At 49.9% G+C, this 20,556-nt stretch overlaps 1 pseudogene; it reads right to left on the bottom strand.

Annotated features, from left to right (window-relative positions):
• Positions 1-3,178: 3,178 nt before the first annotated feature.
• LOC114700314 lies at positions 3,179-4,027 on the bottom strand (annotated as a pseudogene).
• Between the last annotated feature and the right edge of the window lie 16,529 nt (positions 4,028-20,556).

Genomic DNA, 20,556 nt, shown 5'->3' with positions numbered 1-20,556 from the left:
TGCGTTTGCAGCGGTCACAGCTGCACAGTAACCAGGGTGGGTTTTGCTGCATGTAAGTTACGGCAGACAGAGGGAACAGCATGTGCAAAGGCAACAGGGGTGGAGCTGTGACTCAGGGGTGGGACAGGATGGGAGGTGATGGTGTGAGGAGTGGCCAGGAGGGGGGCGATCTTCAGAAAGATCACAGTGTCTTCTTAGGTCCCTCCCTCCCTCTCATTTGAATTTGTGAGCAAAATGTAAAGCCCAGGAGACTGTCTTCAGACTCCTGTCTTCTCTGTATAGGACGCACACTCTTCATTTTGACCCCCTCCCCCACTCCCTCCCAGTTACCTCCCTGGCCCTGGCTGGTGTGTGTGTTTTTCCAGAGTTACAGGCATGGGAAGAAGGAGATCCAGGGAAGCCACATTCCCCAGTCCTGGCTTGAACACAGACACCATCTGGTGCTGTCATTTAGATTTTGAGTGTCCCCCCACCCGAAGGCTTAGCATCAGGCACTGTTAGGAGGTAGTTGCACCTCTAGACCCTCCTAGAGGGTGATACTGGAGTCACAGCTCCTTCTCCTCTCTTTCTTGGCCGCAATGCTGTGAACAGGCCTCCCCGCCACATGCTTTCCCATAATGTGCTGCCAGAGGCTCAAAGAGGCGGGGCCAAGAGACCTCGGACTGGACACTCCGGAACCAGCTGCCTCCACAAGCCTTGTCTCTAAGCTGATTGTTACAGGTGTTTGCCATCAACATGAGGATGGCACTGCCTGGGGACTTTAAAAACAACTGACTCACAGTCCACAGAGTAGGGCAGCCCAGCCTGGGCACCTGAGTTTTAAATGTTCCCCAGCAATGCTGATGAACAGGTGTAGGGGACCCATGGGTGTAGAGGACTCACGGGTATAGGGGACCCACAGGTGTAGGGGAAGATGAAGCTATGGGCTGGGTATCTCAGTGGATAGAAGAGGTGTCAGGGACTGTGGGACGGTTGGGTGTGCGGACACATCTGTGGTGAGGGACACGCAAGGTTGTTAGAGGAAAGGACTAGGCTTGGTCTTGGTGCCTAAGAAGCCTGTGGCTTCCATGATGAGATACAGTGTGCTGTAGCGTCCCACAGTTCCATCTCAATCTGTGTGCTCATCTTTCTAAGGGGGGGAGGGGTGACCAAGCCTCCCTCAGAGCTAGGCATGCAGAAGACAGGGGCTCAGTGCTGCAGTTGAGTCTCTGTGACCCCCTCAACACGTATGTGTGTGTGCATATGCATGTGTTTGCGTGTGTATGTGGTACATGTGTAGGCGTTATGTTCATGTGGGTTTGCATGAGTGTGTGGGCCAGAGGTTGATGTGGGGTATCTTCCTCAAGATCTCTCATTGGATCGGGAGCTTACTGGCAGGCAGAGTGGCTGGCCAGTAAGCCTCAAGGATCCTCTTGTCCCCGTCTCCCCAGGACTAGGATTACAGGTGTGTACCACCTCAGCAGGTTTTTTCTTTTTCTTTCTTTTCTTTTCTTTCTTTCTTTCTTTTTTTTTTAAACACGGATTCTTGGGATCAAGCTCGGGTCTCTGTGCTCGTACAACAGCGCTTTGCGGCTAAGCCTTCTCTCCAGCTCCTGACTCCTATGTTGAAATGCAATCTCCACCCCTCTGGGGCTGGGAGATAACAGGAGGCCTTTGAATCACAGGGGTGAAGCCCTCATGAATGGGATCAGCATCTTGGTGAAAAATGTCACAGACAGTGTCCTTGCCCTTCCTCCCTGTGACATTACAGGGTAAAGGTCGCCATCTATGATCAAGTGGCCCCTCCTGTCAGTGCCTTGGACCTTAGACTTGAAGTCTGTGGGAAACCGTGTCTCGGAAAATGTATTTTACTCCAGGCATTTTACTGGAGTGGCAGCGGTCTGACTCACAGCCAAAGGTGGTTCTTTGGTGAGTTTGGACTGCTTCCCCATAGTCCCCTAGGAAGACACACATAGACCCAAGCCCCCGTGGCCTTTCCAGACACTGTTTATTGTCTTTGGTGCCCCCTCAACTTTTCTTATGGTGCCTAGTGGATGTTTTGCCGCCTCTGGCCTCTTTGTGCACCCACCTGTTCCCGGATCTACAAACTTAGCCCTGGAAAGGGTTCTACTGTTTCGAGAAGGAAGGCGGCCAGGACCTCAGGCCTCCTACCCATGTAGGCAGTGTTCATCCGTGGCCTGGAGTTCCCACCCCAGCAGTTCCTGGCAGGCTGGTCTCTGAGTCTATGTAGCAGTTACAATGATGACGTTGTGCTGCCGTAGGGAGTACACAGCTCCAAACCATCTGCACAAAGGGCTGCCCTGGCTTCTCACGTTTGCTTTTCTAAGACCCACACAGGAACACAAACACTGCTCCGAGCCTTTGCTCCTGGATGGGATCTGAGGTGCAGCTGTCCAGAAAGAACTGGACACAGAAGTACAACTCTCCATGGGTGGGTGATGCTCTTTGGGGACATGGGTTCTTTGACATCTCCTCTCACAAGTTCTGTCTAGACACCTGGCACTCCCAGCTGCTCCTGATGGTCCCCTAGATGGGCTGGGCTGCTGGGAGTCATGGGCGTTCTCCGTGGGCCGTGTCCCCAGGTTGGTGCTTCTGTGGGCCATGCCTGCTGTGGAAGCACATTGCAGAGCTCAGCAGGGACTGAGCTCCCCATGGTCCAACATCCCATGCAGGGTCCTCATCCTTCCAGATGCTTGTGGTCCTGGGCCACTCCCAGCGTAGGCAGCCCTTGTTTCTTCAGAGCATGTGGTTGTTGTAGGTGTGTTCCTCGTTTATAATGGGTCCATCATGGAAGGTTCCACTTTCTAATGGTTCTTAAGACAGTTGTCAGTTGCCACTACTGATCTTGGTGCCGATGGTTTTGCTGGATCTTGTGGATAACCTGTGCCGAGGTTCATGTAGTGGATGCTCTTCCCATAGGTGGTTTTGATACAGATGGCCCAGCATGGACGGTTGGTTCTTGCTCCAGCTCTCCTTACAACAGCTTTCTATATAGATGGTCACATCGCCTACTTCTCAGCAGATGGTGTTGTGTGTGACCTGTCTGCTGATGGTCGTTGCTATAGAAGACACAGCAGCTACTTCTTTGGTTTTTCCTATATTGCCAGTGAACATCCCAGGTGAATCCGGGCTTGTCGGGTCCTCGTGTTTAGATGTTAGCAGGAGCTGAGGAGTCGCCTCATAAAGGTATGGGCTCCTGGGCGGGCTGCTCAGCCTGGGGGGGCTGGCTGCTGCTTCCTCTGGGTCCTTGGCCTTGCCTTCCTGGAGCTCTGTGTTGCTCCTCGGCTCCCCTGCTCACTGCAGTCCACCCGGATGGTCTGGTTACTGGTGGCCTTGCTGGAGGCCTTGATGTTGGTGGAGCTGAGAAGCCGCTGCTCACCTGGTAGGACAGGAAGCTGCTGCCTGGGCTCAGGAAGCTCATGCTGCTCAGGCTGCTGATTTTGCCGCTGGGCAGGCTGGCGTCACTTTTCCCTCCAGCCTGCTGGGTGTCCTGGCCTTGACTGTTCAGCCTTTGGATCTTGAACGCACTGGGGGAGGTGGGAGAGGAGGTGATGAAGAGCTCACTGCTCTGGTGCCGTCCGCGTGGGTAGGGAGCTGCTTAGTCAGCCTCCCAATTTGCTTGAGGTTAACTAGGCTGGCCCGGCTGCTCTCCTCGTCAGCTGCATAGCCACTGCTCGACAGGGTGGAGATGCTGCATGCCTCTGGCTGGAGGTGCTGTGTGCTCTTCTTGAGGCTCTCAATGCTGTGGGGTGTTCCCAAGGCGCTGTAGACAATTGTTAGGGCTTCCGAACGACTGCTGCATGGCTGGACCCCACATGTGGCTGGAGCTCTAGGCTGGGTAATGATGGGCTTGGCCTTTGCTCTTGAGCATTCCAGACAGAAGACCCCCCTTTTTCCGCCTTAATGGCAGGGAGCAGTGGGATTGGTTTATCCAGGAGGGGCCCTGGAGGCCTCTGAATGTTGCTTGTGGCCTGTCTGGGAGGAGGTGGCTTAGTGTTTGTTCTCATTGGCCAGCTTGGTTCCCATGGTGATGGCACCTGTGAGGCGGGGGTGGGAGGGGCAGAGTGGAGGGTGGGAGGGAGAACAATGCCTCTCTGACAGCAGGTAGTCACATCAGTGACAATGATCAGCTTGGGCAGAAAAGGGTTCATGGGCATGGTACTAATCATTGTGACAGAAGACCCCAGAGAAGCCGAAGGATTTGGTTCACTGTTTGTGGGGGTTTCAGTCCATCATGATAGCTGGTACATAGAGGCAGGGAGCACACCTGAGCTGTGGGCTTTATCCTTTTCCTCTTTATGTCCTTCAGACACCCAAGGGATGTGCTGACACTGAGGGGCGACTTCCTCCAGGGAAACATATGTGCAGACACACATAGGATGTCATTGATATCCTAGGTGCTTCGCCATTGAGAAGACTAGTGAGCGGGAACGCCTTTCAGGGAGAATTCCTGAGGGCCTGAGAGCCTGCTTTGCCAGCCTCTGTCTCCTTGCTGAAGGGGTTATGAGGACTGTAGAGAGTTCAGTCAGGTTGAACTCCCAATTCTTTGCCAGCTCTCCAAGGTCCTGCTGAGTCAGGGTCTCCCAGTCTTCTCACAGCAATTCCTTGCTTGTTCTCATGCTCCCAGCCACGCTGCTCACTTCTTTCTTTCTCCTGAAAATTCTTGTCTAAAGAGATGGCTCAGCGAGTGAGAGCACTTCCTGTACAAGTATGAGGACTTTAGTAAAAGGTTGGGTGTGGCCATGGGGAGCCTGTAATCCCAGTGGTGTGGGGAGTGGAGACAGGAGGAGGCTGGGCTTGGATGGCCACCAGCCTGGCTTCAAGTTCAGAGAGAGACCCTGTCTCTAAGGTGCAGGGTTACAGAGCAGGACATGGAGAGGTACAGAGCAGGGCATGGAGAGTTACAGAGCAGGGCATGGAGAGTTACAGAGCAGGACATGGAGAGTTACAGAGCAGGGCATGGAGAGTTATAGAGCAGCGCATGGAGAGTTACGGAGCAGGGCATGGAGAGGTACAGAGCAGGACATGGAGAGTTACAGAGCAGGGCATGGAGAGTTACGGAGCAGGGCATGGAGAGTTACGGAGCAGGGCATGGAGAGGTACAGAGCAGCGCATGGAGAGTTACGGAGCAGGACATGGAGAGTTACAGAGCAGGAAACTTGATGTCCTCTTTTTGGCTTCTCCCCCTGACACACATCCACACATACTGTACATACATATATAGTATTTATTGGAATATAGATTACGTGTAATGTTGGGTTTCAAGCATGTCATCTATTTGACCACACCCTTACTCCTCCCTTCCCCCCCATCACCTCTGCACTCCTGCTGGCCTCCTTCCTTCCCTCGGCTCCCTTCTACTTCCATGTAGTATTATACACACATACATACACAAAAAGTTTCATGTATACATATAACATTTTATGTATGTCTAAAAGTCTAGGATCTACAGAAGAGAGAAAATACACTATTTGTCTTTCTGAGCCTGGCTTATTTTGTTTCCTATAATGACCTCTGGTTGCAAACAGTACAACTTCACTCTTCATGGCTGAACTTCACTCTGCATATATATCAATGTAGCAGGATTCTTAAAAAGTTCTTATTAATAAAATCAAACCTGAGGCGAGTTATTGGGGTCCATGCTGGTAGATCAGAGAGACAGAACAAGCCACAGCTAACCTCACCTGGTCAACTTCTCAGCTGGCCTTGTTTCCTCAGACTGGAAGCTTCTGTGTCCTCATCCCAATGGCTCTCAGCTGAACTGTGCTGCTGGAAAGCCTGAAGCTTAACCAGCCAAATGCTTCTAGTTTCTGGTCCTTACGCCTTATATACCTTTCTGCTTTCTACCATCACTCCCTAGGATTAAAAAGCTTGCTTCCTGGGATTAAAGGCGTGAGTCACCATGCCTGGCTGTTTCCAATGTGGCCTTGAACTCACAGAGATCCAGATGGATTTCTGTCTCTGGAATGCGAGTATTAAAGGCGTGTGCTATCACTGCCTAACTAGTGGCTTTTCTGTTCTCTGACCCAGATAAGTTTATTAAGGTACACAATATTTTGGGGAACATAATACCACCACATATCAATATCACGTTTTCTTTATCTCCTTATCTCCTGGTGGGCATCCAGGCTGATTCTATAGTTTGGCCATTGTGGGGAGTGCTGAAGTAAATACGAATGTGCAGGTGTCCATGATGCATGTCAAAACTATGCCGAAATTCCATGTCACTCCAGTCAGAATGGCCATCACGAAGAAAAAAAAAAAAACATGCTGTCAGAGATATGGGACAAGGGGACCTTCATATACTGCAAAAAGTATGGCGGTATCCCAGTAGAGTGTTTGCTTAGTGGGATTCCCTGGCTTTGATGGCAACACCACATGAAGAGCTGACTACCCGCACCCAGTTATAGCCTGTCTCCCTCACAGCACTCAAAAAGAACCAAGTTCTTCTCTGCCCTGGACAGGCTCTCCAGATAGCAAAGCCCTAATGGAGAATGGTTACAGGTTGGACAAGTGACCACGGTCACTTCACAATGCAAATTGGGAATGCAAAATTTGCCAGCCATTGTAGAAAACCAGCCATTCCTTAAAAAGCAAAACCAAAACACTAAAAACAGAACTCCGTATGACCCTGCTATACCATTTCCTATGTCAAGCCCTTCCTGCTCCAGGGTGCACTGGCCATCCCTATTGCTCCCTGGGTTTCTTTTTGCTCCCTCTCTTCCTGGCTTTAGACTGAGCAGCCCCCTTCCAGGAAATCTCTTTCAACTTTCCAGGAAGAGTTCTTAGAGGCCCTAGCATTCTTTACACCACTTCCTAATTTATATTCCCGTGACACGATGAACCGTACATTGTTATTCATGGCCGGTTCCTTCTGTAATGTAATGGTTCTGAGGAGGCAGCACCTGCCATCAAGGACACACAGTGGGATGATTATTAGTGGGCATTCATAGTTCTTTATTGAGTAACTGATTGGATTAAGAAATACATTGAAGGAATTGGGACAGTCATTAGGTGTTGAGGAGGAAGAGGGTTTGAGAGAGAGGTGACAAGGGGCCCTCCTTCAGGTGAGGACATTATCTCCCCAGCAGGCAGCATGGGCAGGGTCTGAAGTAAAATCCTCAGACTGTACAGAGAGCAGCTTTGCCCTGTCAAGGCTCTGTGCTGGCTAGTTTTATGTCAACCTGACACCAGCTAGAGTCATCTGAAGGTGGGAACCTCAGTTGAGAAAATGCCTCCATAAGATCGGGCTGTAAGCAAGCCTGTAGAGCATTCTCTTAATTAGTGATGAATGTGGGAGGGCCCAGGCCATGGTGGGTGGGGCTTTCCCTGGGCTGGCGGTCCTGACGTCTGTAAGAAAGCAGGCTGAACAAGCCATGGGGAACAAGCCGGTAGCTGCATCCTTCATGGCCTCTGCATCAGCTGCTGCCTCCAGGTTCTTGCCTGGCTTGAGTTCCTGACTTGGCATCCCCCGGTGAACGGTGATTCATGATTTGTAAGCCAAATAAACCATTTCTTTGAATTTTTGGTTGCTTTTGATCATGGTGTTTCATCACAGCAATAGTGACCCTAAATAAGACAAGTCACTTGTAAAGGAGTAGTGAGGTACTCCTATGTCACGAGGAGATGGTCTGCTGACATTGCTAAACTAGACTAAGATGCTATATCTTTCCATAGCTCAGGCTGAGGCAGGTGCTTGAAGAATCCCACAGACATTGCTGACTCAGGGGTGTCTGAAAAAAAACAAAAAAACCCAACGGGTCTTGCCAATATGTGAAGTGTTGTGGCCGCTTATCCTGCCCGGAACCCTTCTCCATTTAGGGCTTTGCTATCTGGAAGAGCCTGTTCCCAGCAGAAGGAACTTGGCTCTTTTGGGTGCTGTGATGGGAGATAGGTTGAAACTGGGTATGACTAATCAGCTCTTCATAGCAGCCATGAGAGAAAGAGACTACATTCAGAGGATCTGGGTTCTAACAATAGTCGTTGATAAGTAGCTTTTAAAGGTGTTGGCAATAAATCAAATTTATATGTACAACTTCCAGCACACTGCTGTTACACACTTGCTTTCTTCAAGAGAAGAAAAGTGCAAGGCAGCTCTTCACACGCAGGAGATGGATGGCCCCACTGCTTTGCCTAAACTTAGTAGGTCTGGAGCAGGCTGGCTTGCTGCGTATGCATCATAGGGAGAAGAAGGTGCTCCTTGGAGAGGAACGTTCAGTATCTTGATTGTCACTAACACTGTCACTGCTAATTGTCACTGTCATCCCTGTGCTGTTCCAGGGGGCTGCTCTGCTTCCATGTGCTGTATCCTTTCGTCCAGAAATGATAATCTTCCCCAGGAAAAGAAGGGGGTGGTGCTCTTCTAGCTGACCTCCGGCCTTGTGCTCCCTACAAGGGACTGAGAGGTAGAGGCACTCGGTGCCTTTAGTGGTGAAGCTCAGTGTAAGGGACATGGTGGACTGATGATCCAGTCTGCCTCCATCTTGGGCTTGAAAGACAAACTAGGTTTATTCCTGTTTACGAATAAATCGTTTTTCAAGGATTGAGCTATGCCCCACCTGTAACCTTAACTGCAAATGGTTCTGTCCTGCCTGTTCCAGGAAACAGCAACCATGCCTTGGTTTCAAAAGGTTATTGTGACCACCTTGTTATGACCACCTTGCAACCATGTCTGTTTCAGGTTGCCATGACCAACTTGTTACACTTATGCTCTGCTTCTGTACCCTTGCCCATTTGTCTGCCAAATGCCCCATTTGGAAACCCCTCCTCCTGAACTATAAAAACCTTATCTTCCCCATGGCCAATACTGATCTCTTGAACAGGACCTCTAAGGAGAGACAGCTGTGTACATGAACAAAAGGAGCTTGTTTTAACTAATTTGGCTGTGATGATTTAGGTCAGTGGTCTTTCTCCTTGCATCTGTGGATTAACAGGACCCAACAATGTGGGCAGTGGGAGTGAGACCCAGCTCTTCTGGGGCTTGCCCGTGAGAAGCAGAGGGGAGGCACCGCATAGGTGGTTTAGGGATTCTCTCCTCCCTCTCCACAACCTCATTTCTTTTTTTGGAAGGTCTTCTCTGTCCCAGACTGGCTTCAAGCTCTCTTTGTAGCCAAGCTTAACCTCCACCTGTTACTCCTGCCTCTGCCTTCTGAGTGCTGAAACTACAGGAGAGCATCACCATGCTTGGTTTTTATGTGGCACTGGAATCAAGCCCAGGGTCCAGGCTGGGCAAACCTTTCTGCTGAGTGACCCCTAGCCTTTCATAGTTGGCTTTTCCTAGATGAATGACCATGTGCCCAGACACTTCCAGTGTGTGTTCTACCAGGGTTAGTTTTATCATAAAGGTTCTCATGTTTTCTTGTCCTGCTAACTCCTACACTGAAAAGTCTCAGTGTAAGGTGTCTGGATAGGGCAAAACAATTTCTCATATTCCGAGGAGGAGAGCAGCACTCAAGACAACTTCGGAAAACTGGCCCTCAGCTGCAGCCCTCTAGTGCAAATCCATTCCAACACTGCACCAGACACACTTACTGTGTCAGGCACCAGTGTCCCGAGTTTGTTCACTGACCCACAATAATGTCTAGATTCTTCCTCCATCTTTCCTTCCACGGGCATTTACGGGGTCTTGCTCAGTGTTAGGTAGGGTGTTACTGCCTGCCCTCATTGAGCTGATGGTCATGGAGGGAGACAGACTTGAGGAAGTGAGCAGATGTGTTATGGGAGAACAAATGTTAGGAGGACAAGTTAGAATGAGGGAGTAGTGTGAGTGTGCAAGTGTGTGTGTGTGTGTGTGTGTGTGTGTGTGTGTGTGTGTGTGTGTGAATGCTTGTATCTGTTCCTGCAATCAAAACAACCAAGTTCTAAAGGTGGAGGTTATATGGAAGCCACAAGGAGGGTGGCAGTGTGTTCTGGAAGGGCTTTGGAATTTCTTCTGAGTGCTCTGGGAGCTGCTGGAACTTTCCAGCAGAAGATCTGGCTCAGGATGTCCCGTGAAGGACAGTCTGGAGGATCAGGGCAAGGAGCTAGGAGCTGGGCAAGGCTGCCATGATAATTTTGGGGCAGGATAGCTGGGTACCCAGAGTGGCTGGTGCAGTAATTTTGGACATTAGGTTGCTTGGGACAGGGCAGTAGAGACAGAAATGGTGGGTCTCTGGCATGCCGTGGTTCAAAACCTGTGACCACCATTGAGGTGACACTGCAGGGTCCACTTAACTTCACCAAACCTCGGCTCCCACGCGTGGAAAATGGGTGGTAACAGGGTGATGTGATTGACACAGCAGTCAGGACCAGCCTGCTCTTCAGGCTCCACTCCATGGTGCTTCAGCCCTCATGGAGTCTTCTGTTTTAAAGCAGAGTATATGTGTGTGCATGTGTTTGCATAGGAATAACACACAGCCATGTGTGTGGACATGGAAGTATGTGTAGAGGAATACATGTGAGTGCACATGTATGCAAATGTGAAATGTTTTATTTTTGACAATTTAGTACATGTATACACCAACTTTGGGGCATTTTTACTCCGTTATCCTCTCTCTCGGGCTCCCACTGAAACTCCTCTTCTTTACAACAGTCCCTCTCCTTCTTTGATCTCCTTTTTCTTTTCTTTGGGTCCTTCAGCACGGGAGAGGGGCTTCTGAAAACCTTCTCTGTGCATGATGATGAAATGGTGATGGGGATGATCTTGTGCAGCCTTGTCCGGGGAGCCATAGCTTCAGTGGGTCGTGAAATTTTCACTTAACCAATTTTAATTTATTATTGATAAATTCATATATGAGTGCAATGTAGTTACAACGTATCTAACCCCTTTTCTTCCTCTCCAACTCCTCCTAGACCCTCTACATTACCTCCCTACTTCTTTTAAAAAATAACCCACTGGATAAAATTAGTGTTGCTTATATATGAATGTGTGTGGGGCACCATTCATTGGAGCGTGGGCAACCTACCATGTATCACATGGCTTAAGAAAACTGACTCTCCCTTCCCCAGAAGCCATCAGCTGCTAAGAGCTTCTCAGTTAAGCGTGGGGCCTCATGATTCCCCTCTCCATCCATACTCAAGCATTGATTGGCTTGATCTTGTGCAGGTCTTGTGCTGGCAACTATGGCTGCTCCGAGTTCATGAATGAAATGACTCTGTCATTCCCAGAAGACATAATTACTCCAAACCAATCTTCTCTTGCCTCTGGTTCTTACCATATTTCTGTCCCTCCTCTGTGATGTCCCCTGAGCCTTGGTCAGAGTGTCATGAAACTTTTCAAATGACAAACCTTCTTTCCTTCAGCACCCGCTAATGGGGAGTACCTGCCCAAAGTTCTCTACAGAGTGTTCCTATGCAAGACTTTCTCCTGCCTTCCTCTGATGCACATCCTTCTCTCCCAGTGAGCCCCTGCTGTGAGCCTCAGTGTGGGCAAGGGCCTTCAGCACTTCCTTATCAAGTCCCAAACACACCCTGTGCTTTCCTTGTGTATTTACCTCAGGTGCTCAGCAAGAGTAGCCCTGCTCACACTGGGTCAACAAGAGTAGCCCTGCACACACTGGGTCAGCAAGAGTAACCCTGCACACACTGGGTCAGCAAGAGTAGCCCTGCTCACACTGGGTCAGCAAGAGTAGCCCTGCTCACACCGGGTCAGCAAGAGTAACCCTGCTCACACCGGTCAGCAAGGGTAGCCCTGCACACACTGGGTCAGCAAGAGTAGCCCTGCTCACACCGGGTCAGCAAGAGTAGCCCTGCTCACACCGGGTCAGCAAGAGTAACCCTGCACACACTGGGTCAGCCTGGGCCTGGTACCTGACCCCAGCCTGGAGGTTTCTCCAGCGTCACAGCTGGAGTTATGTGATGGCTGGAGAGCTGGCTCTGTGGAAGGCCCTGTTTACTCCTTCCCTATACTGTCTTGTTTACCCTCAAACAGCTTTATGAGGTGCTAGGATTGGCATCTCCAATTTGCAGGGTGAACAATAAGCAGAGAAACTTGGCTCTTTGCTCAAAGCCACACAGCTGGTACTTCTGTCCTGTCTGTGTCTTAGTTTGGATTCCTATCAAGATAAAACAGCAACACCAAAAGCAACTTTGGGGAGGAAAAAGTTTATTTCGGCTTGTATTTCTACACCACAGTCTATCATCAAAGGAAGCCAGGGCAGGAACTGAAGGCAGGAACCTGGAGTCAGGACTGAAGCAGAGGCCATGGAGAAACACTGCTTACTGGCTTGCTCCCCATGGCTTGCTCAGCCTGCTTTCTTATGGCACCTAAGACCACCTTCCTGGGGTTGGCACCACCCACAAAGGCTGGGCCCTCCCACATCAATCATTAATTAAGAAAATACCCCCACAGACTTGCCTACAGACCAATCGGGTGGGAACATTTTCTCTCTTCCCAAATAAACTCTAGCTTGTGTCAAGATGACAAAGCACTGGCCATCGGTCTACAACGCAGTCCACACTCCTAGATCACTTGATGCTGCATGATGGCTTGTCACAGCGCTATGAGTGCCATCTTGGTACCACAGCCATGGTTGTCTCTCAGGTCTGCTTGACACTGAAGAATCAGCAAGTGGATTCTGGACTGACTTTGGGCCCCTGCTCCATTTTCATTTCTTAGTGCTTTGCAGAAATGAGAGGAATAATACCACAAAGATCCACCACGTACTCATGCCCAAGGTCCAGAAAAGGGCATTCTGATATGCCTCAATGTGGTTCTGAAGTGTCTCCAGAGGCCCGTGTGTCAAAGGCTTGGTTGTCAGCCTGCCAGCAGTGCTCAGGGAAGATGGTAGAGTCTGTAGGAGCCGGGCCTGGTGGGAGACCCTTAGGTGATCGTGTGGGAGGCACACCCTTGAAGGGGCTGTTACGACACAGCCCTTTCTTCTATCTTTATTTCCTAGCTGCCGTGAGGTGAACGGGTCTTCACGTGCTCCCACCATAGTGTGTGGTCCAGCAACAGACCCAGAGCAATGGGATCACGGATGGAAACCGTGAACCAGAGAAGCCTTTTCCCCTTGAAAGTACATTTTTGTTTTTCAGGTATTTTGTCACAGTAACGAAAATCTAACACATACTCCAAACCTGTTTACCCCTCCACCTTGTGTGTCTCCATGGCAACCCTGAATGCAATGCTCAGCATTATCACATACATCTTTATAGCTCAAGTATGAAAGGAAACCCCCAAATCCACAGGGAGGAGCTTTGCCTGCCATTCATCCTGATGTAAGTGGCGTCCTTTGCATACCCTCCTGCAAATTGCGTTCAATGTAACATTTATGTGATCATCAGTGCTTATAAATGCATCTCAAACTCACTTTCACTACGGTATTCTATTGATGAATGTCATCATTTACTCATTCCACTGATAAACATTTAGGTTACGTCCCTTCTTCTCCATGGTAAACAAATATTCCTTTAAGTGTCCCCTTCCTGGGGTGTTCTTCCTGAGACTTTGAGAGAATATGAAGCTTCAGTTGGTTTTAATTGCACTTAATGCACACAGCAAACACGTCTCCACATCCCTTGGGACTCATCTGAGTCTCCATGAGGTCCAGCTTAGGGGTGGGAGGGATGAGCAAGACGCCTGCTGCCTGTTATTTGCTCATAAAATCTGGACATTCGAGGATGTCCATGTTTAGCTTTGGCTATATGAGAGGTCACAGAGTTAACTTACTCGGCAGGGACGGGAATGGGGTGGGGGACCAGCATCTGGGAGAGGCTCAAAGGTGACAAGCCACCAAGGATGCCTTTGCTCTTCTTTGAGGATCATGCCACAGCCTCCCCGGCCCTTCTGAGCTCTCAAGCATGGATTCTCTGTAGGGGTGGAGGCAGGAAGGGGGAGAGGACCAGAGCTCTTGGAAGGGAAGTAGCTGTAAGGAAAGGAACAAGGAGTTGAGAGGGTTAAGGTATGATGATGTCAAGGATGATCAGAAGGCCTGCCTGTACTGTATATGGGAGTCTGCTTATATGAGGCCACAGGTTCAAGTTCAACTCCAGATTCTGACACTTAGTAGCCATGTCATTCTGGGCAAGCTTCCCACCCTGTTGGTCTCAGTTTGGAGTCACTCAAAAGCAGTGCTTAGAACTAGAAATTTGTATGAGAAGTGATCCCAAGGCCCAGAGCAGGCACAGCAAGGCTGGGAAGGAGAAAAGCCAGGAAGGGACATTAGGGAGGGGAATATGCCACATGAGCCTGGTCCTGTGGGCGTCTCAGAGAACTGTGGGATGTGCCTCATTGACCTGAGTGCTGCCCATTGCCGCTGCTCCCGTGGAAGGACGGACTGTACTTCTGGCTCTCCCTGAGTATGCTTAGGTGACATCAGAGGAGGTCTGGAGGCAGATACGTGTTAGGTCAGAAGCCACCAGGCAGAATCCAGGGACCCTCAGACTCTGACTCTGAGGGTCACAGGACACAAGACACCAGCAGAGTCTGTTGGAGTGTTTTCTCTGTAAAATGGGAGGCTGACTGCTGCAGGTTGTGGTGAGGGGTCCTATGAGGCCAGTCATGGTATACAGAAGGCACTCAGTAAGTGCCAAATGTCAGGGCTCTGTGCTGTACTGCCTCAAGGCTTCAGCAAGACCTTCTGAAGTAAAAAGTTTGGAGAGATGGTGTGAAATATTTGGTCACAGACTGCTAGAGGTCAAGGCCATGGTTTATGACCCTAGGATGTGAGTTCTTCCCAGGAAAACTCTACCTCTCATCGCTGCGTTTGGGATCCAGGCCCAGAGATACTACACTTCCCATAGGTGGATATAGTGTGTCTATCTCCCATGTCCACTTCATGCAAGACTCATGTACTGACCTAGTGTGGCCCGGAGGACAGGAGAGGGAGCAGTGACCCAGCTGGCTGCTTAGCACAGAACACATGGGGAGTGAGCACTTAGGGTCAGATTAATTTTTTTTTTCCATTTAGCCCATTTGGGGGTGGGGTGGGGTAAAGATCTAGGACATGGATCTTGAAGTTAAAAAGCCAGACAGTTCTGAGCAAAGCTGAAAGCCACTCACCCCAGTGTGTGAGTGAGGCCATGTGTACCCAAGATTTGTAGTGGTATTTGCTCCACCGTGACCTTGGGCTATAGGGCCCAAAGGAGGCGGTGCTTCCTGCCCTTGTACTTGCCCTTGTACTGCGCCTGCCCTGCTGCTGGCCCGCAGGCTGCGAGGCCTCCGCCCGTGGGCGGGGCGATGGCGCTCGGCTGCCCCATGGTGCGTGCGAGCTGCTGCGCGAGGGTTGTGGCCCTGTCGCCTGAAGATAAGAGAGCAGGCTTCGAGTCTAGCGGTTTTTCATTTGGAATTGGCGATATGTGTGCTCACCCTTGGATTGCTTACTCTTCTCCTGTTTGTGTGGAGAGGCTTCCGATCAATTCAAAGCCGATTTTATGTGGGAAGAGAAAAAAAAATGGCTCTTGAGCTTTCTGCGCAATTTGAAGAAAAATGTAAACTACTTGAAAAAGTTAGCCTTGCTCAAAAGGAGTATGAAGGCTTAGAGTCATCTTTAAAGGAGGCCCACTTTGACTTGGAGTCAACAGAAGCACGAAGTTTGAAGTTTGTTGAAGGACAGAAATACAAGGGCAGGAAGCCCCGCCTCCTTGTAATAGCCCAAGGTCATGGGCGGAGCAAACACCCCTACAGAGATTCCTCGGAAAAACTAATATATCCCTTGGTTTTCCTCACACTGAGGCACACGCAAGTTTTAGAACCAGTGAGTTAGACAAACGGCGAGAGACGCTGCTGTCTTTAAAGGAATCCTAGGCCTTTGGGGCAGACGGAGGCCCAGTTCCCAGTAGGCTTTGCAGCAGTCTCCACAGTGGGGAGTTTAGTGCGGGGAATTTAGGGTTAAGTCCAGGCTGTGCCTCTGGCCAGCTGTGCTGTACACTCAAATTCTCCATCCACCTCAGCTCTAGTTTCTTCCTTTGTAACAGGTAGGCCTGCTCAGTGTGAGTCGTAACATCCTTTCGGCCGGAAGTGTGCATCCTGTCCCTGCTGTGTCCCCAGTGCCTAGGAGAGGTTCCAGCCTTCTGTGGCATTTGCTGAGTGGATAACATGTGGATGGCTTGGCTCCCCCCCCCCCCCCGCGCGCTTTAAAATCACTCTTTATGGGCAGTCTAAGGCAAACTGGTTTGTTCATTTGGAGTGGGTTGGATGAGGAAAGCAGGGCTGCATTTTACCCGAGTAACCTGTCCGTGGTCTGTGCGCAGCAGGGTTAGGCTTCAGCCCCGCTCTAGTGACCTCGTTGAGGGTGCAAAGGCTGAAGAGATTCTCAGAGAGGTGGAGCCTGGTCAGGCCACACACAAGCACTGGCAGTTATTGAGGAGAGACCACAGTGTCCTGGAAGGGCAGGACGGGTGGGGAGCTGGTTGCTCAGCCACTGCAGGCATCTGGACGTCACCACCTAGAATTCCTCTTTTGTAAGAGACAAGTTACCTTTGGGGTGCAGATGGGAAGCATCCCTGATCGTCTGTAGCGGAGAAAACATCTCCAGGGGACAGTTCATCATCACACAGTCTCCAGACTCACTTGGCTGGCTGCTCTGTGTCCCCCCTCCTCTGCTTTGTCCCCCACTCTGCTTTCCATTCTGTGTCCTGCCACACTTCTCAAGGGCTTCAAAAACCCCTGCTTGTGGCCTGTCCCAGTATCTAGGAGCTCAAGGGGTCATTTCATCAATTATTCCTCTGGTTTGCAAATACATAGAATTATTGGCAGAAAAGGAGGATATAAACCCCCACTGGATCCTGGAGCTTTTTGGGGATGCCAGGCACAGAGTGCTTGGAAGCCTTCCAGCACACTGGTTCGTTTTTTAATGGCCAGGATGATAGTTCAGCTGTTTAATTCAGACAGGGTGACATAATATCTTCCTTTGGACTTACTACTGGTGAGGCAGCCATCGGGCTCCTCACACCCTCCTGGCAGGATATTCTGTCATTAGGACCTGTTTTCTGTCTTTGGCTAAATTGAAAGTCCTCGGAAGAGCTGTAGCCTCCAAAAGGAGAAATCGACAGAGAATAGGTCACAATGGGCATTTAGGAATGAAAATGAATCTGTTCTTTTCTCCATTGGATAAGCAGCCATGCTTGCGTCAGTCTTGGTGATCCATGAAATCGGCTGTCAAGGAAATAGAAAGTGGGTTGCTTCTGAACTTCTGCAGAGTCCAGTCACCTTGGAGACAGTGTTGCTGGCCTGGGCAGGGCTGGAGGGAGAGGGGTGCACACTCTCTGGCTGCCTGCCCTGGCAGGAACACTTGAACGTCACAGTGGAGTTATAGGACATGGGAGCCTTGTTCTGTTCCTATTTTCTAGATGAGGACAACAAGGTTCAGAAAGATCCAGAAACTTAGTTCAGGTCCTTTGGGATAGAGCCTGGTTTCAGCTTGAGGTATGGAGCATATGACTGGGAACTTGTGTTAAACAACCCCAAAGTTTACGTCTCTCCCTGGGCAGGGTCCTTTCATCCAAAGCCAGCTTCCTGCACTGCAGATGTTTACACCTCCCTGTGTGGGGCCAAGCTCTTAAGGCTCGGAAGAGGAATGCAGGAATTGACGTACACACGTGTGCAGCAGCAGGGTGGGTTGTTACCACTGTTTCCACATCTCGCAGCACATTGTCAGAGCATGGGATATGGTGCGACCGACCGACCGAGCGGGTGACAGTGGGAATCTCTGCTACCTTTTGCATCTCTGTTGCATGGTTTGAATCTGAGATGCCCCTCCCCAGGCTCATGCTTGAACCACTGTTTCCAGCTGGTGACATTGTTTGGGGAGCTTGAGGACCTGGCAGGTAGAAATGGGTCAAGACTCATCAGGAACTTGAACCAAAATAAGAAAATGAGCCCCCATTTCAGAAATGGTTTCAGGCTCTTGATCACAGATCTGAGAAAACACTACAAATCCTTTCTTTACAATAGATGGCAGGAAGTCTGGGCTGGGATGGGGTGCAGACGTCAGTGTGGTCACCCCTCTTGCTAAGTCCTTTGGTTCTGGAGTCTTTCCCACCACCCTCCATGCTTTCCCCTGACACCTCATCCTCATTTTCTCCTCTTAGCCCTGGAATTGTGGGACAGCTAGCCAGTTCCCTGCTGTACCTCAGTGCCTGGGCCCAGAGCTGGGAGGGAGAGGGTGTATGGATCTCACGTGTGCCCAGTGAAAGGTTTTTGCATCTTGTTCATTGTGAATGTATACTTATGTATATTTTTGAGACAGAGTCTCATTATGTAACTCAGCTGGACCAGGACAGTCTTGAGCTCACTATGTAGCTCACTATGTACTTCAGGCTACCCCGAGCTCAGATCTTCTGCCTCTGTTTCCTGAGTGTTGGGATCACAGATGTATGCCACTCCACCAGACCACAGTAGAGATTTAAAATTGGCTTTTATTGTTAATCAACTTATACTAAAGTATTGATAATTTTGGTTGCTAGATTTTTGGTGCTCTCTGAAAAACATTCTTTCTTGCCTCACCCTACTCCTTCCCGTGTGGACCACACAGTGTCATGGAGCACCAGGCAATACAGATTTGTACAATGAGTAGTCCTCTATGACATATGGAGACTCATTTCTAGAAACTAGAGATTCCTGCACCTCGTGACTGTTCAGTATTCTTTGTATCTGAAGGGGGCCAGAGCCCAGTCTGAGCACTGTAATTTGTGGGCAAGCTGTGATTTCTGATGCTGGCAAGTGGGGAGCAAGTGAGTGTCCTGACCCGGGCCTGGTGGTGGGACAGGTTTGAACTTGGATATTGAATGTAGATAAAGGAGAGAGGGCGAAGGAGACCCGCAGTCCCAAGGCTCCAGGACCCTCCACTTCACCGCAGCAGCACCTCCTTCTGCTGATGACTCTTGCAAGTAAGAGCCACTGGGGTTTTAGTGACAGTCGTGAGCTTAATGAGGACCAGTTCTGTGGCCCGACATGCTACACTCCCACCTTGGTGGGCGCCTGGACCGATCAGCTGCTCTCCTACCCTGCTGCCTCAGACGCCTCACTTCGGAGGTACACCAGACTTTACTGCCACCGTTGGCTTTATTTCCCTCAAAGCCAGATTTTGTTGAGACACATTCTTATAATTAAGGCAAGAGTGAGAAATAACCTCCTATATAATTTAAAATGGTAAAATTATCGATACCTTTCCAGCCTGGGCTCTAAATCTTTGCCACCAACGACTCCCCTATTAACGGGCCTAATTAAATTCATTTTTCAGCACGTCTTTGGCAAATTCCATTTTAGCAAACTGTAGGAAGTTCAGTTTGATTTGTCTCTCTTCCCCTAGAGCTTGCCTATAAAAACGAGGGCTGGGTGGATGCTTGACTCTTTCCTTTCTGTATTAATTCACCCAACAAATGCTTATTTATTGAGCATTTACTATATGTCGTGGCACGAAAATAGAGGAAGTGGGTGGGGAAATCAAAGATGACAAAGTTCCATGGCCATGGCTGGAGGAGAATTCCACTCAACAAATCTGCACTGAGTTTAAGGCAGGGCCACACTGTGCTGGGTGCTAGGGTTGTGGGCATGAAAGACCTTGATCCTTTGGGATGGAGAGTGCGCTCAACCTGGGCTGCTGCTAGTCTCATTGGAGCACAGAAAGAGAGCAAATATCTGCCCCTATAGCTCATCCTGTAAGTTTTCGTTTTGTGAAGAGAGGACTCCTGGGCAGTTGTGATGTTGAGCGAGAGTGGAGAGCTGCTGAGCTGGAGACTGCGCAGTGTGGGAGAAGTGACTCTGGGGAGGACAGCACTCTGGACTGCAGGGCAGGGGTGTCACAGAAGCCTGGGGATGGCAGTGAGCACAGACGACAGCAGGAGCAGGATCTAGCTGCTCCCATTTGTGCTATAGCAGCAATGATTGTGGAGGATGGGACATGGCACTGGGAGTAAAGGAACAGTAATACAGACCTGGGCTTGATCACTGCGGCCCTGTCAGTGCTGGTGGACAGGAGAGGCTTGTAGGGGGTGATAGGAAAAGTCTGAGTGTGAAATGTGGTGTTAGCTGTATCACTCTCATGACCCCGGAGAGAACAACATGAAGGAGGGAAGACTTGTTCTGGCTCACAGCTTTGGAGGGTTCCATTCATGATTGCTCAGCCCCATCCACTTGAGCAGAACATTATGGCTATAGGGGTGTGTAGCCAGGGCGTTTCTTTGTCTCATGGTAGACCGAAAGCAAACAGAGAGAAAAGTACTAGGTTCAAGCTGTGCCTCATGTGACCTAATTCCTCTACCTGGGTTCTTGAAGTTTCCAGAACCTCCCCAAACAGGACAGCTATCCAGGCTTCAAGCATTTAACACATGGGCCTATGAGGGAGCAGCTAGTATTCAAATCATGGTGTGTGTGATAGTTAAGGTGGGAAGTGGGGTGGCTTGGGTGACTGGGTGGATGGTTGGGACATTGAGCAGTGAAGAGCAAGAGAGAAGATTTGATTGACATCTAGCATCAAGATCTGGTGCTTGGGACCCTGCTCAGTTTGGACAAGGTGGTGAGGAGCCAGCTGTGACTCATGATGGGAAGGTGGCAACTTTAAGGAGGGTGTGAACTCAAAAGAGGAGAAGACCAGGGGTGGGGAGCCTGTAGGAGCATCCACATTTAAAGGGTAGTTA

The sequence above is a fragment of the Peromyscus leucopus genome, unplaced genomic scaffold (genome assembly GCF_004664715.2).
Source record: "Peromyscus leucopus breed LL Stock unplaced genomic scaffold, UCI_PerLeu_2.1 scaffold_469, whole genome shotgun sequence".
NCBI classification, from domain to species: Eukaryota; Metazoa; Chordata; class Mammalia; order Rodentia; family Cricetidae; genus Peromyscus; species Peromyscus leucopus.
The sequence above is the reverse complement of the archived record's forward strand: the minus strand, read 5'-3'. Positions and strand labels throughout refer to the sequence as shown.